Raw genomic sequence first — 13,751 nt, 5'->3', positions numbered from 1 at the left:
TCTATAGCTATTTAATATTAGGAGTTTCTATATTTTAGAAGATATTCTATAGTTATCTAATATTAGGAGTTTCCATATTTTAGAGTTTCTAAGTAATTTAGGAGTTTCTATATTTTAAAGTTTCCAAGTAATTTAGGAGTTTCTATATTTTTATATTTCTAAATATTGAGTCCTAGTTAGAGTCTAATTTGTCTAGTTGTAGCCTATATATATGGTTGAGTTCATAGTAGTTAGATATGAATATGAATATGAATATTGAAGTTATTAATGAAGTTTTCTATTAGTATTATGTTTATCTTTGGCTGGCCTAGATGAGAACTTGAAGGTTCTTATCAATTGGTATCCAGAGCAAACGCTCCTATCATTCGCTTTCGCACTATTTTTTTTCCCTTCGTTAGAGAATCTTGTTTTTGGTATAAACTCAAAAAAAAAAAAAAAAAAAAAGAAGAATGGAGAAGCAATTGGGTAAATTGGCAGAGAAGATGACTGAGATGACGGTAAATCTCGATTGGCCAACAATAGAGAGATTGTGTCTCAAAGAGGTAATCATTTTAAAGGTGAAAGGTTATATTTTAAACGGTTTAACGGATCAGATGTGGAAGGATGGATTTTTCAAGCTCAACAATATTTTGAAATCTATGACACTGCAGAAGACCAAAAGATTCAGTTTGCAATCAATTACTTGGATGGAAAAGCATTGCAATGGTGTCGTTGGGCTAAAAGAAGTATTCGTTCATGAGAAGAGTTTGTCGAAGCGGTTGTCGATCGCTTCGGGAGAACGACGCAGGGGATGCACAAGCAAAATTACAACAAACAACCCCATACAATGAATATCAAGAAAAATTTGATTGTCTTTCAAATATGGTTAATAAGCCCGAAAAAGATGAGAAGACAAAGAGAAAAACAACCAAAGTAGAGGAGATGGAAGCTCACAAAGAGAACACAAAAATCTCAGAGGAAGACGACATTGATGCCATCCTGATGAATATACAAAAAGAAGAATCCAAAAAGAAGGAAATTCACATTGAAGAAAATGTTCCTAGACCTTATCCTCGATCAAACTGTTCGATGAACATCAATCTACTGAAGGAAACAAAACTGTTCATATATGGAGGATATTCCAAACAAGTAGCATCTAATAAGATTAACTGCTCTGAGAAGAGAAGTTCTACAGTAAGAAGGGTGTCTCTAAAGTTATCTCCAAAGTACTATGGTCCATACAGAATACTGGAAAAAATCGGTCCAATAGTGTATCGTTTGGAATTACCAGAGGAAACTAAAATTCATCTTGTTTTTCATGTTTCTGTTTTGAAGAAGGCACTTATCCTCTATATTGTGATTGATGATGAAATACCAATTGTCGAAGATGAGGGAGACCCGGTGTTAACAATGACCGAGAACATCCTTGAGGGCAAGGATGCTGTCAAGGGAGGAGGAATGATAGAGAAAGATATTCTCTATATTTAATATTATGATATATTTTAGAAAATATTCTATAGCTATTTAATATTAGGAGTTTCCATATTTTAGAAGATATTCTATAGTTATCTAATATTAGGAGTTTCCATATTTTAGAGTTTCTAAGTAATTTAGGAGTTTCTATATTTTAAAGTTTCCAAGTAATTTAGGAGTTTCTATATTTTTATAATTCTAAATATTGAGTCCTAGTTAGAGTCTAATTTGTCTAGTTGTAGCCTATATACATGGCTGAGTTCATAGTAGCAGGGACGGATCTACAGCCAGGCCAAGAGGGGCCATGGCCCCCCTTGGTTGGATGTAAATTCATTTAATTGCTTATTGCTCACTGGTTCATTAGATAAATAATTTTCAAGTCAAAATAAGACAGCCATGTGGTGACGGTGAGATGGTAGATGTGGGGGTTGTGAGCGTGGGGGACCTAAGTTCGAATCTTGTTAGGCTTAATTTTTCCAATCTTTGTAAAGTTTTTGGTTAAGCATCAAATAAAAGCATTTCTTGTTAATATTTTTTGTTGTTAATATAGTACTTTTTAATCAATGGAATTAATTTATTTATTTCAGAATCAATTCTAAAATAAATGAAAATGTATGTAAAGACTTAAATGTTTTTATACTTCGATTATGTTTTTTGATTCAAGTGAAAAATTTAGATACAATTTCTTTTCTTTTTTTCAAGTTATCTGAAAAGACAACTGAAATATAACCAAAAGTTATATATTTTAGTTCATTAGAGCGATTGCAGTTTACCAACAAGTTGTGAATAAAATTGTGCTTAAAACTTAAATCATCAATTTTCTCGTATAACCCCATGAATGTTAAGAAATATGGTTTAATATCGGCCCCCTTTTATTTTTGATTCTGGTTCCGTCCCTGCATAGTAGTTAGATATGAATATGAATATTGATGTTATTAATAAAGTTTTATTTTAGTATTACGTTTATCTTTGGCTGGCCTAGAGAAGAACTTGAAGGTTCTTATCACCTTGATATCTCCCTCATAACCTCTCTATCTCCATAATTTTCCAAAAAATAATTGTCTTTCGGTTATAAAAGAAGAAGATTAATGGATTTTACCTCTCAATCCTTTCTCTATACATACTTTCCTCCCACAATCTTTCTTTCTTACACTTCTATCTCCCTCTTTCTTACCAAATTTCTCATTTGTTAGTAGAAGAAATTTTTGTCGATGGTTCAATATTAGTTTTTCTTAGTTGATTTAATATTAGCTTTTCTTAATTTTGTTAATATGTAATTAGTAATGTATGATTAATACATAAAATTCAGTATATATAGATCTTTTATTAATATTTTGCATTCTCCATAAGTTTACTGAAATATATAATTGTAAATACAATTGTTGTATGGTAAATCTCCTTCTCTCTACATGTATCTCTTTCTATATCGATCTACTTTATTTTCGCTTTCTGTACTTTATTTTCGCTTTCTATGTTAATCTTTCTAAAGCGAAGAATTGATTTTTTTTTTATTGAAGTTTTGATTTTCAATCTTTTCTACTAGATTTGAAAAACATCTATTTTGAAGAGTTAATAGTTATTCTTTCTCTGATTTTACGATTTAAATTTATTATCTTTTTTACTTTTCAAAATTTTTTTTGAGATGAGTAAGAGTCAATTAGGTGGTAGTCTTACAATCTTTTAACTAGACTTTACAAATTATCTAAACAGATAGATATAAGACGCATATATTATATATATATATACTAGGGTATAGCCCGTGCCTCCCGTCACGGCAACCTTGGTATAATGTTATGTCTTAGTCTTGCGTTACTCGTATGAACCTAAAAAAATAGTATTCAAAATTGGAGGAATATTGGTAGGATTAAGAGAGACCTTGAAAGGTTTAGAAGGTGGTAAACAAAATCGAGATGTGTAAAAATAAAATAAAAATTACAGAGGGAAGAGAGTAAATACACATGAAAAAGGACATGAAATTGTACAAACTTTCTATATTCATCTACCAGATTGGCTAGTTGCTTTCGTGGCTCAAGTAACAACATGATACAAGCGTACAAAAATGAAGTGACTTTACTGAAGAACATAAACAATTACAAATAAATTTTATAAAAAACAAAAACATACGTGAATCAAACTTAGACAATTCAGGTAAAATAAAATCCTCTTTTCTTTTCAATTTAACCAAAAAAAAATAACAAATAACCATACCAACAATACCCAAAAACATACATATCCATAATGTGTTAGGACTGTAGTAACCAAATGTGTAAATGTGTTGCCCATTAAATGAACCAAAAGAAGTCAAATAATTCAAACTCAAATGTGTAAACGTGATGTCCATTAAAATGAACCAAAAGAAGTCAAATAATTCAATCTCAAATGAAAATACACATATTACAGTAGGATTATGGGCAAAACAGAGATTTTGTTACTTTTAATTAAGAACAAATTCACCACGTTTCTGTATCTTCATATAAATTAAGATCATGAAACACAAGTAGAATGTAGTCGAAACGAAAAAAAAGTACAGTAGAACATAATTATAATTCTTTGATAACTATATACATCATATACGATAATACATTTTCTTAACAATTATAGATTAATTAATGATAGTTTTTTCCCGTTCGCTTACAATGCTTACTTTCTACAGTAAATTAGATTCATTAAGAATGTTCAACCATAAACAACAAATCAGCAGCATAACTCAATATTGCATTGTCACCATTTTCTTCACCATACTCATAGGCAACCATAAATTCCACCCTTGATGCCTCATGGTCCAAGAATACGATGACTGTCAACCTTCTCCGGAACCATTTTCATCCTCGCTTAACCATATGACAGTAGACAATTCCATATTTGTTTCAATGGCTCAGCCTGACTGCATATAATGTGCAAAGGGAGAAAGACTTAATTTTTCATTACCAGATCCTATCTCATTGACAATGGCTTAAGCGACCTGTGATGCGAAAAGACCGAGATTTTCTCCATATCCATTTGTTCGGTCATTGATTTGAATTTTCATAAACAAGTCGATTAGGTAGCCATGACTAATGACCACATCAAATTTCCACTCAGTCAAAACCTTCACACAACTAAGTTAGCCTTATTAGAAGGTATAGAGTTCATTAGATACAAAAATAAAATAAAAGTTTACATCATTGAGTAAAGATTTTTTTTCCCATAATAGAACTTCATAACTGTTTTTCAATCTTTTAATTAGCTTGTTCTTGTGCCATAATAAAAAAACATTAATGCAAAAGTTTCCGTAAGGCAAGAAAAATATAACGGGCTCTATAGCGTTCCTTGCAACCACTCTGAAGTCATGAATTATTTGTGGAATGTCATCGATCCTTAACTTTCGTGGAAAATTGAATTCTGTTGAGTTCCCATTCAATCGACGTTGGGGTACCAATGGCATTTTACATATACATGGTAGATCGAAGGAACATGTATGCATCTGAGTAATCGTGTAGTTCCAATACTTGCTTAAGCTAGGCATTTAAGGATTTGTTTTGATTGTCATTTCGAAGGTTGAGAGGTTTATTAATTATTTGTAAAAGACTAATGTTGTTATTTTGCTGAATGCCATCACCAAGTAGCTTTGATGTAGTAACTCAGTTGGAAAAGACTATTGAAAATTAAGAGACTCATCGTCAGTAATTAAAGGAAAATGTTACAAGTTTGAAGCTAACCTGAACAACAAATTCTTCCAACATGCCAAATTTGGCAGCAGAATACACCCCCTTTGGCATGAACATTGTACACAATAAGTTGCGTGCTTCTACCAGCTTCTTTATCCAAATACAAGGCGTATCTTCATACCTGTAAGAATGAATGAAAAGATAAAAATAGTCAGTCTCAAAGAGGCCTTAAAAGATATAGAACAAGTGTATAACTATTGTGCTTGGAATTCCAATCTAAATGGCAATCTAGTTAACAGTGTTTCATAACTTCAATGGTCCAAGAACGTTCATATCAGTCGAAATTCTCATAGACATGCAAGTTGCCTACTCAAAACCTCGTATCTCTTACTGATTCAAGCTATCATTTAGATGCAGCCCAGCTAAGAAGCGCTTTAATACATTTAGATTGAAATTTATTAGCTAAATTATTTTTTCAACATAAATTTCCCATTTACAAGTGACCAGCAAACATCTCAATTACAATGGAGCACATAGTTGGCATGGTTAAGCCTTTCACTGTGACCTAAGAATACCATGGCCTTGGATTGGAAGGAGCTTCGGCCACCAATCTTACATGCTTAAGCAACATCTTAACTTCAATATTTCAAGTATCAATTCGCCTAATTTTTTCAGCAGCTGAACTGCATTCTCGAACTTGCTGGTTTTTTCATCATATATTCACTCAATCATTTTCAAGACAATTTGAATTATATATATATAGAGAGAGAGAGAGAGAGAGAGATAGGGATGAGAGTTAACATTTTGAAATGCCATATCGACTTGGGCTCGGACGAAAAATGCTTAATGTTCAAAGAGTATCCCAAAGATCAATGTCTTTCTTTGAGCACACGAATGGAATGTATCAAGTTCGAGTATGTTTGATAGATTGGTATTAGCTTCCTCAAGATGATGGAGTTTCCATATGAGACTTTTGTTTTGCGTACAAACAACTCCAAGTGCAACTCACTATCGTCCTTTTAGATGTATGTTTCTTCAAATCAAAATAGTCTATCAGAACGAAACTTAAGCAAAGAAATGAAGCCTCGACTAGGGGGTATACAAGTAACCTATATGAGTATACCCTAATACAACAGAGATCATAATTCAAGCAAACTATCCAAAGAAAAATACCAATAAAAATAAGTGATAATCAGGGTCTAAATTCTGTTAGATTTCAAAGAATTGAAAAATGCTTCTCACCTCTATGAGAATTGGATTCAAATAGACTGTTGACTTATTGAAATTGTCGATGCAGATTCAATTCAAACATCTATTAAAACTCATTGCCGGTAGAGACAGAGAGACAAGAGTGTATTTCCTATTCTTCGTCACGAGAGAAAGCCTGATGTGCTTTCTTCTGCAAAAAATAGGCAAACCATAAACCATTTCTATCAGAGAGATTACAGAAATAAAAATGGGTAGATCAGGAGATGTGATAAAACTTACAGGAGATGTGAAAAGTGATTTAATCCAGATTAGGCAAGATTAAGAGCATTTAGTACAATTGATGTAGACGCAGCGGAATTAACGAAGAACAATAAAATAAACTAAGAACAATAAAGAAAACGATAAGAAACGATAAATAAACTAAAATTCTTAATAACTTCAATGGTTTTTTTCTTCAAGGTGAATAATAAAATAGACTAGACCTCCTTTTATAGGATATAAGACTTTCCTAGATAGACTCAAACTAGGATTCCTAAATAATAAAATACTTAAAACATAGAAACTTTAAAATAAAGAAATACCAATTTAAAGTAACTTCCTAATCCTATACTAATTAAGACTACTATTATGGCCGAATGGGATGTGGGCACGTGTGGACGTGAGCCCACGTGTTATGCGCCTGCATCAGCACCCTGTTCCCCAGAATGTTCGTCCCGAACCTTTTCAATGAAGAAAATCTTTTGATGCACCCGCATATGATGAACTTCGCCATAGCTATCCTTAATTCCCACTTTTCACGAAATTTGCTGAAAATCCGTAGAAGACAAATCTGGACCATACCACCAACTATAAGCTGAATCATATATTGCCAAGATACTCGCAAAAATAATGCCAACGTATAAACGTCCAATAAATTTAGACATCGCCCGTCGTCCTTTAAATCGATGAAAGAACCCACATATACTACCTTAGCCGATATATGACAAAATTGCAGTTTTGTAGCGGAAATATTTCGTGTATAACTAGAATTAGAAGATGGAGGTGATGGTGAATATGACGAATTTTGCATTGAATATGGTGTAGGAAAAATTTTATGATTCGAAACAAGGATGTCTTCTCCCGGAATTGCATATGCATCAAATAATTCGTCCGAACATGGTTTCTTCACATCACGAATAGAAGTTAGGTTTGATGTTTGTTGATCGGTGAAGGAGAAAGGTGGTGTGGTTGGAACGGTTATAGGGTTTATGTATGTTAATGGTAAAACCGGTGAGAGTGGTGGTGTAGGGTTGGTGTAAATCGGTGGTAGGATTGTAGTCGGGCATGGGTTGGTGATAGTGTGACCGAATTGGGGTATTGGAATTGGTGTGGTGGTGTCAACGGTTGTGTTTGTGGTGGTTGGAGGTGGTTGTTGTGATGATGTTTGAATTGAAGTAGAAGATGAAGGAGTGGTGGTAGAAGAGGGAGACTTACATATGCCTTCGAGTTGTTTAGATAACTTCATGATGGAATCATTGACTTGATCGAATCGATGATTGATATTGTCGAATTTTTCCATATTTTCCTTCTTGTAATTTTCGAAAGCTTCTTCTAATTTTGTAACCGAGGATAACTTCTTGTTGATGTTGTCCCATTCGGAGGCAAAAGTTGGTGTCTTCTCTTTGATTGTTGTAGCAGGAACGGTAGGATTAACCATTGTGATTGGTTAAAAAAAATGGCTCTGATACCACTTGATGTAGACGCAGCGGAATTAACGAAGAACAATAAAATAAACTAAGAACAATAAAGAAAACGATAAGAAACGATAAATAAACTAAAATTCTTAATAACTTCAATGGTTTTTCTCTTCAAGGTGAATAATAAAATAGACTAGACCTCCTTTTATAGGATATAAGACTTTCCTAGATAGACTCAAACTAGGATTCCTAAATAATAAAATACTTAAAACATAGAAACTTTAAAATAAAGAAATACCAATTTAAAGTAACTTCCTAATCCTATACTAATTAAGACTACTATTAGGGTCCGTGAGTATATAGCCCAAAATAATGTTCAAAAAGGGTTTAGGGTCCAATCTTCTCAAAACATGGATTTTTAGTCCTTTTACTCTTTGGTCAAAAAAACCCTTACCATCTCTATTTTATTTCCAGTTATGTCCCAACTCTATTTACACGGGATTTCTAAATGTGGGGTCGAGCGAATCTTGGTAACGGTTAAATGAAACGTGATTTTTGGGTATTTCCGTTTATAACAAAATCTCTTAATCGACTTTCTCTCTCATCAGTTGTACTGTTTAGGTAAAAATCACAACTTTCCCCAAATTGACGCTCCAAAATCCTAACGAGAAAATTGAATCGCCATCTTCCAGAAGGTAAGAAACGGGCTTTATTCTTCAACTTTCTTAATCTTTCAAGATTCTGATTCAGTTGAAGAGGTATCATCGCCATTAAAACGAAAAGGTTTCTTGATTAGTTTGGGTTTCGAACAATCATCACTTTCAGGTGAAAATCTTTATAAAATCGAGTTTGGATGGTTATTTTTCATCATAAAGAAGTTTGTTTCAACGTTATGGTGAGATTTTGGGTTGATTTTTATGGTTTTTTATGTTGTGACATAGTTTCTGATGTTCAAAGCTTCGTCATAAATCAATTTTTAGAGATCTGTTTGATAAATTATGTTAATTTTTGTCTGGTATAACTTAAACTACTGTAAAGTATGTATAATTTATTCACAAGTATCCGTGATTTACCACAGGATTTGGTAATGTTTTATAAATAACCGATGATAACAGCAAAAATTTAAAAGTTTTTTATTGATCAAACCTTGTAATTTCTGATAGAAGTCATTTATATGAATGAATTTATATTGTATAATTTACAATAAATTATGCAAACTTTATGAAAAATAATGAGACATTTATCACAAATAATGAAATCATGTTTCATTTCCATGTCTTTCAATATGAACATAGAATCGCATTTCAATGGTGTCCATCCATGCACTATCCATTTGCAATCTTCAACAGGACACACAGAAGTTACACGCTTAGAATCATTCTTTATGAATTTGAAATCATGACCGGTGTTGATGCTATATTGCCTAAGAGCATATCGAAAAGCTTTTGCACCCCCAGGAAATAACTGTCATGGTTCTGTAAATATCTTATCCCAACCATCTGATTTCAGTTTGATTTCCTTATCTTGATTTGATGATTCTGCCTGGAACTCCATCTGTGATAACAAAGTGAGATAGATTAATTCAAATAAATTATACATACAAGTATATTATTTGCAGTAAATTATATGAACATTTGAATAAATTATATGTACTTTACAGAAATGTACAGAGGATTTACATATGCAAACCAAAGATGTTCTAATAATGAAACGAGAACAGTTTTGATATTAAATCATATATAATGTTTCATAAATTACATATGATTTACACAAAATAATATAATGTTAATGTTATTTCTTGAAAAATTTGCAGAACCAGAACATATATCATGTTCTCAATTTGATATACATCGCAGGAAAAAGTTTATATAATTTACGTTACATTATGGTAATTTATTCTAAAGTATATATAATGTTAATTCTGTTACGAGTAACCGTGTGACAGAATCACGTTTCATCAATCTGTACGGAAAAAAAATCAGATCTGGAGAAAATTTGAATATCATACTTTGCATAAACTCCAAATCTATTGATAACTGATATGACGATTGATTGAAAACAATAAGTAAACTCGATTTGTAAGATTTAGAAATGAAGTATTAATCTCATGAAGATCGTGATCATTAATACAAACTTTAGAGAGAGAAAGACAATAATAACTTTCTTGATCTGAAACAAATCATCAAATAAGAAAATTGTTTACCTGATTAACAATTAAGATGATGATTTTGAATAGCTCTAATGATAATGAAACAAGTTAATGGAAGATTTTCAATCGAAACATAATCAGAAAACATAAAATCTGGTTTGAGTTTTACCTAAACTTAGAAACTCAGTTTTCTGTTTTAATGGAGGATAGTTTCAGAAGATGAAGATGTAGAGAGAGAGAAAGATAGGACGAGAAGGTTTCGGTTACAAAGTTTTTTGTTTTAATGGAGGATAGTTTCAGAAGATGAAGATGTAGAGAGAGAGAGAAAGATAGGAATAGAAGGTTTCGGTTACAAATTTAAGGAAGATAAAGATTTCTTTCTTCCTTTAGAGTCGGTAATTGGAGAGAGAAACAGGGAGATAAAATAGGAAAACGAATATTGGTTGATTTGAGCTTAAATTAGATCTTATATATATGGAAGGTTAGTTTAGGTATTATAAATTATTTGGGATTCTAGAGATTTGTGTTTTCTCTCTAGATGACACCAAATGGACTAGATATCCATTTGTATTATTTTTTTGGTTTTTAAACCCTTTATAGGATTAGAGAGGACTAAAAGTCCTATTAGGACCCGTTTTTTGGATTATAAGCCCAAAAATTCCTACTATTATGGCCGAATGGGATGTGGGCACGCGTGGACGTGGGCCCACGTGTTATGCGCCTGCATCAACAATAGTTGGTAACTGAAATCCTAAACCAAAGAATAAATACACCAGCGTTTAAGAAGAAGGTAATGGTTTGAGAGGTTGGGAGATCTAAAGCCCCTTCAACTTATGGGAATCCCAGAAAACCCTCACTCATGAACCCATAACAGTAAAGTAAACGAAAACCATAAAAATTGAGAGAAAGGAGATTGTAAAAATTAAGAGAAAGAAGATTGACTAATACCTTAACTTGATCTGGATCTCCTAGTCTGATTCTGAAATGAGAGATAGAGATAGAAAATCGAGAGAGGGGAAGAAAGAAATAAAGAGAGAGTTTGTAATACTGATGGAAAGTGCAAGTAAGGAATATTAAGATTTAAGCGTACGTGGGGATCCGGGATTTGAAGGAAAGTAACGGATGGAATTGAAGAGTCAATCTTCTTCCCGATTTGAAGAGTTTGATATGATTTAAATGGTAGGATTTAATCTGACCCAAAACAAAGGCCAGATTTTTGAGGTTTTAAAAACTCACCCAAGATTTAAGAAAAGAAGGTGAACGAATAAAAAAAATAGGGAGGTAAGAAATCTGAAGGCCAATACTAAATGATAAACTGAACAAACGGCTGGATTTATCCAGGAGTTTGTCCCAGTCAGCACCCATCCACCTGTTTTATTATATAGATCTTTGCCGGTAAATTTTTATCAGGATTTTCTTTGTTATAAATTTTCTCTTGATTTCTTCTTTAAATTTCAATAAAAATGAATTTTTTTGTCAATATTCTTTTGAACAATTCGAATTACCTCTTATAAAAGTAAAATGAATTTTTACCTTCATTATACAACCTGAAAACTTCTGTGAATTTTTATGCTGCTTCCAAAACTAATTATCGATTTCAGACTTTTTTGAATTAAACACTATTAACTTATTTTTAATTTTTATTTATGATCTTATGTTCGTCAATGTTCTTTTGTGTCTTATTATTTGTAAATGTGATGTACTTCGTATTCATCGGTTAAAAATCATTGACTTTCTATGATTTGTAAGACACAATTGTCCGTGTCTTAGGGGCACGGGTTATAACTAATTTATCTATAACATGAAAGGTTAATCAGTACATTTACTCTCTTATTAGTGTCTTAATTATGATAATTAAATGGATATTTGGTATTTAATAAAGGATACCCATGCGTAGTATTATGAGATCCTAATATGTTATCAAGTCATTTATCATTCATGTTGATGCTGATTGTAATGATTAACCACCCACCTTTACTCCTTTTAACTGGACACTTGTACAGAATACTTTTTAAGGTTTTGTTGAAAAGTGAAACTAGACGTGAAGTTCATTTTAGTTTGGTGGTGTTATGTACCTAATGTCTTTCAAATGAGAGATCATGATTTGAATTTAACTTTTCTAAAAATACAAATCCCTATGAGATGCTGATCAACTAATGTTATCCGTGTCCGATACAAAAAATTCGGTTTTGCACATTATGACGATGAGCGTTTACCAATCAATGTCAAAAAAATTTACAATGGTGCGTATTTTCTTCCTTGAGTGTTTTACAGGAGTGCCTAATTGTTCCAGACGATCACATAACATTTTAGATGAATAAGTTATGAATACAAACCGAGTCATTTTTTTCATCTCAAAGAAATTAAAATTCATGAAATTTTTTTGTGGTGATATGAATGAAAAATGAGACCACTGAACCAGTGACAATTGTTTTCCAACAAACTCTGAACCAAGCAAATACTAGTATTGTTGAGTTGGTTCCATAACTTGGAGTTCTTTGAAATAAATTTAGGGGAATTAGCGACACCCCTTCACCTCTAATGTCCAATTAGCGATATTTTTTTTTTTTTAATTGGATATTAGTGAAACTTCCTTTTCTTATACTTAAAAATATGAAAATAGACCTACACTTATTATATTTTTTCCCTCTCATATGACTACGACCGACGTAACTCTTTAACTTGGGTCTTTACATAAATTTTTCTATCTAATTTGTAAGTTCACGATCGACATAACACTCTAAATTCGGTATTTCCATGGATTGTTTTATCTAATTTGCAAGTTCAATTATTCTCACATTTTAATTTTTCGTTCAATTCACAATTTTAATTTGCATTTGTATTTTTTGAATGTATACGAATTATAATTAATAGATAAAACAATAGATATCAAGAGGTCTTTTTCAAATTGATTACACTTGAAATTATTATTTTAATGTACAACATAGAACAAATGAGAAGTTAAATATTTTTTTTGAATTTACGATTTTTATTTCAAATTATTGTGATTTATTATTTTTAATTTTTCGATAAATGTTATGGTAAAGTAGAAAAAAATGGATAAGAGAGAAAAAATAGGTATGCAAAAATAAAGATATGTCGACAAAACATCGAAGAGGTATAAGAGATCGAAAAAAAAGACATATAAAACAATAAGCACAAAGGTGTTTTAGTATTTTTTAAATATAAAAAATGGGGTTCCACGAATACCTAATCAAAAAAAGAGTATCGTCAAAATAGAAATCAGTGGTGAGGGGGTATCGCTAAATTGCCCATAAATTTAAAATTCTTTCCTTTTTTTTTTGTTGAAAGAAGTTCTTCCTTAATCATAGCATAAATGAACCTAAAGTAATATCAATTATTGTTTTCAAAAACATCAAATTTTGATGTTCATTATTACCTTAGCATAATTGGAAATGTGGCAGAGGACATCACTAAAATTTTGGTCTATATGAAATTGAGTAGTAAGTACAAACTACAATAATACCGGACAATTACCAACCTAATATTCCTAACTATTGTTCATAGGAGCAAATTTAGTGTGACTCCAAATTTAATTTTCATTTTCTTTTATCATAGTAATTGTAAGAAAGAAAATGAAAATTTTATGAAAAATCG

The 13,751-nt window shown here is 31.7% G+C and overlaps 1 long non-coding RNA gene across 3 annotated transcripts; it reads right to left on the bottom strand.

Annotated features, from left to right (window-relative positions):
- Positions 1-3,977: 3,977 nt before the first annotated feature.
- Positions 3,978-6,703, bottom strand: LOC147537668 (uncharacterized). Of its 3 annotated transcripts, none has more exons than XR_015226133.1 (4): positions 6,588-6,703; positions 6,342-6,498; positions 5,151-5,280; positions 3,978-4,336 (listed from the first exon to the last, which is right to left on the bottom strand). It is a non-coding gene; the product is annotated as an uncharacterized LOC147537668 (long non-coding RNA). The 3 variants fall into 3 exon arrangements; XR_015226134.1 differs by lacking the exon at positions 3,978-4,336 and adding an exon at positions 4,404-4,540; XR_015226132.1 differs by lacking the exon at positions 3,978-4,336 and having other exon boundaries at positions 5,093-5,280.
- Positions 6,704-13,751: the final 7,048 nt, after the last annotated feature.

The sequence above is a fragment of the Eschscholzia californica genome, unplaced genomic scaffold (assembly GCF_041429995.1).
Source record: "Eschscholzia californica isolate CP2 unplaced genomic scaffold, dmEscCali1.0.p SCAF_5, whole genome shotgun sequence".
Lineage (NCBI taxonomy): Eukaryota > Viridiplantae > Streptophyta > Magnoliopsida > Ranunculales > Papaveraceae > Eschscholzia > Eschscholzia californica.
This window is presented reverse-complemented; position numbering and strand designations above follow the sequence as displayed.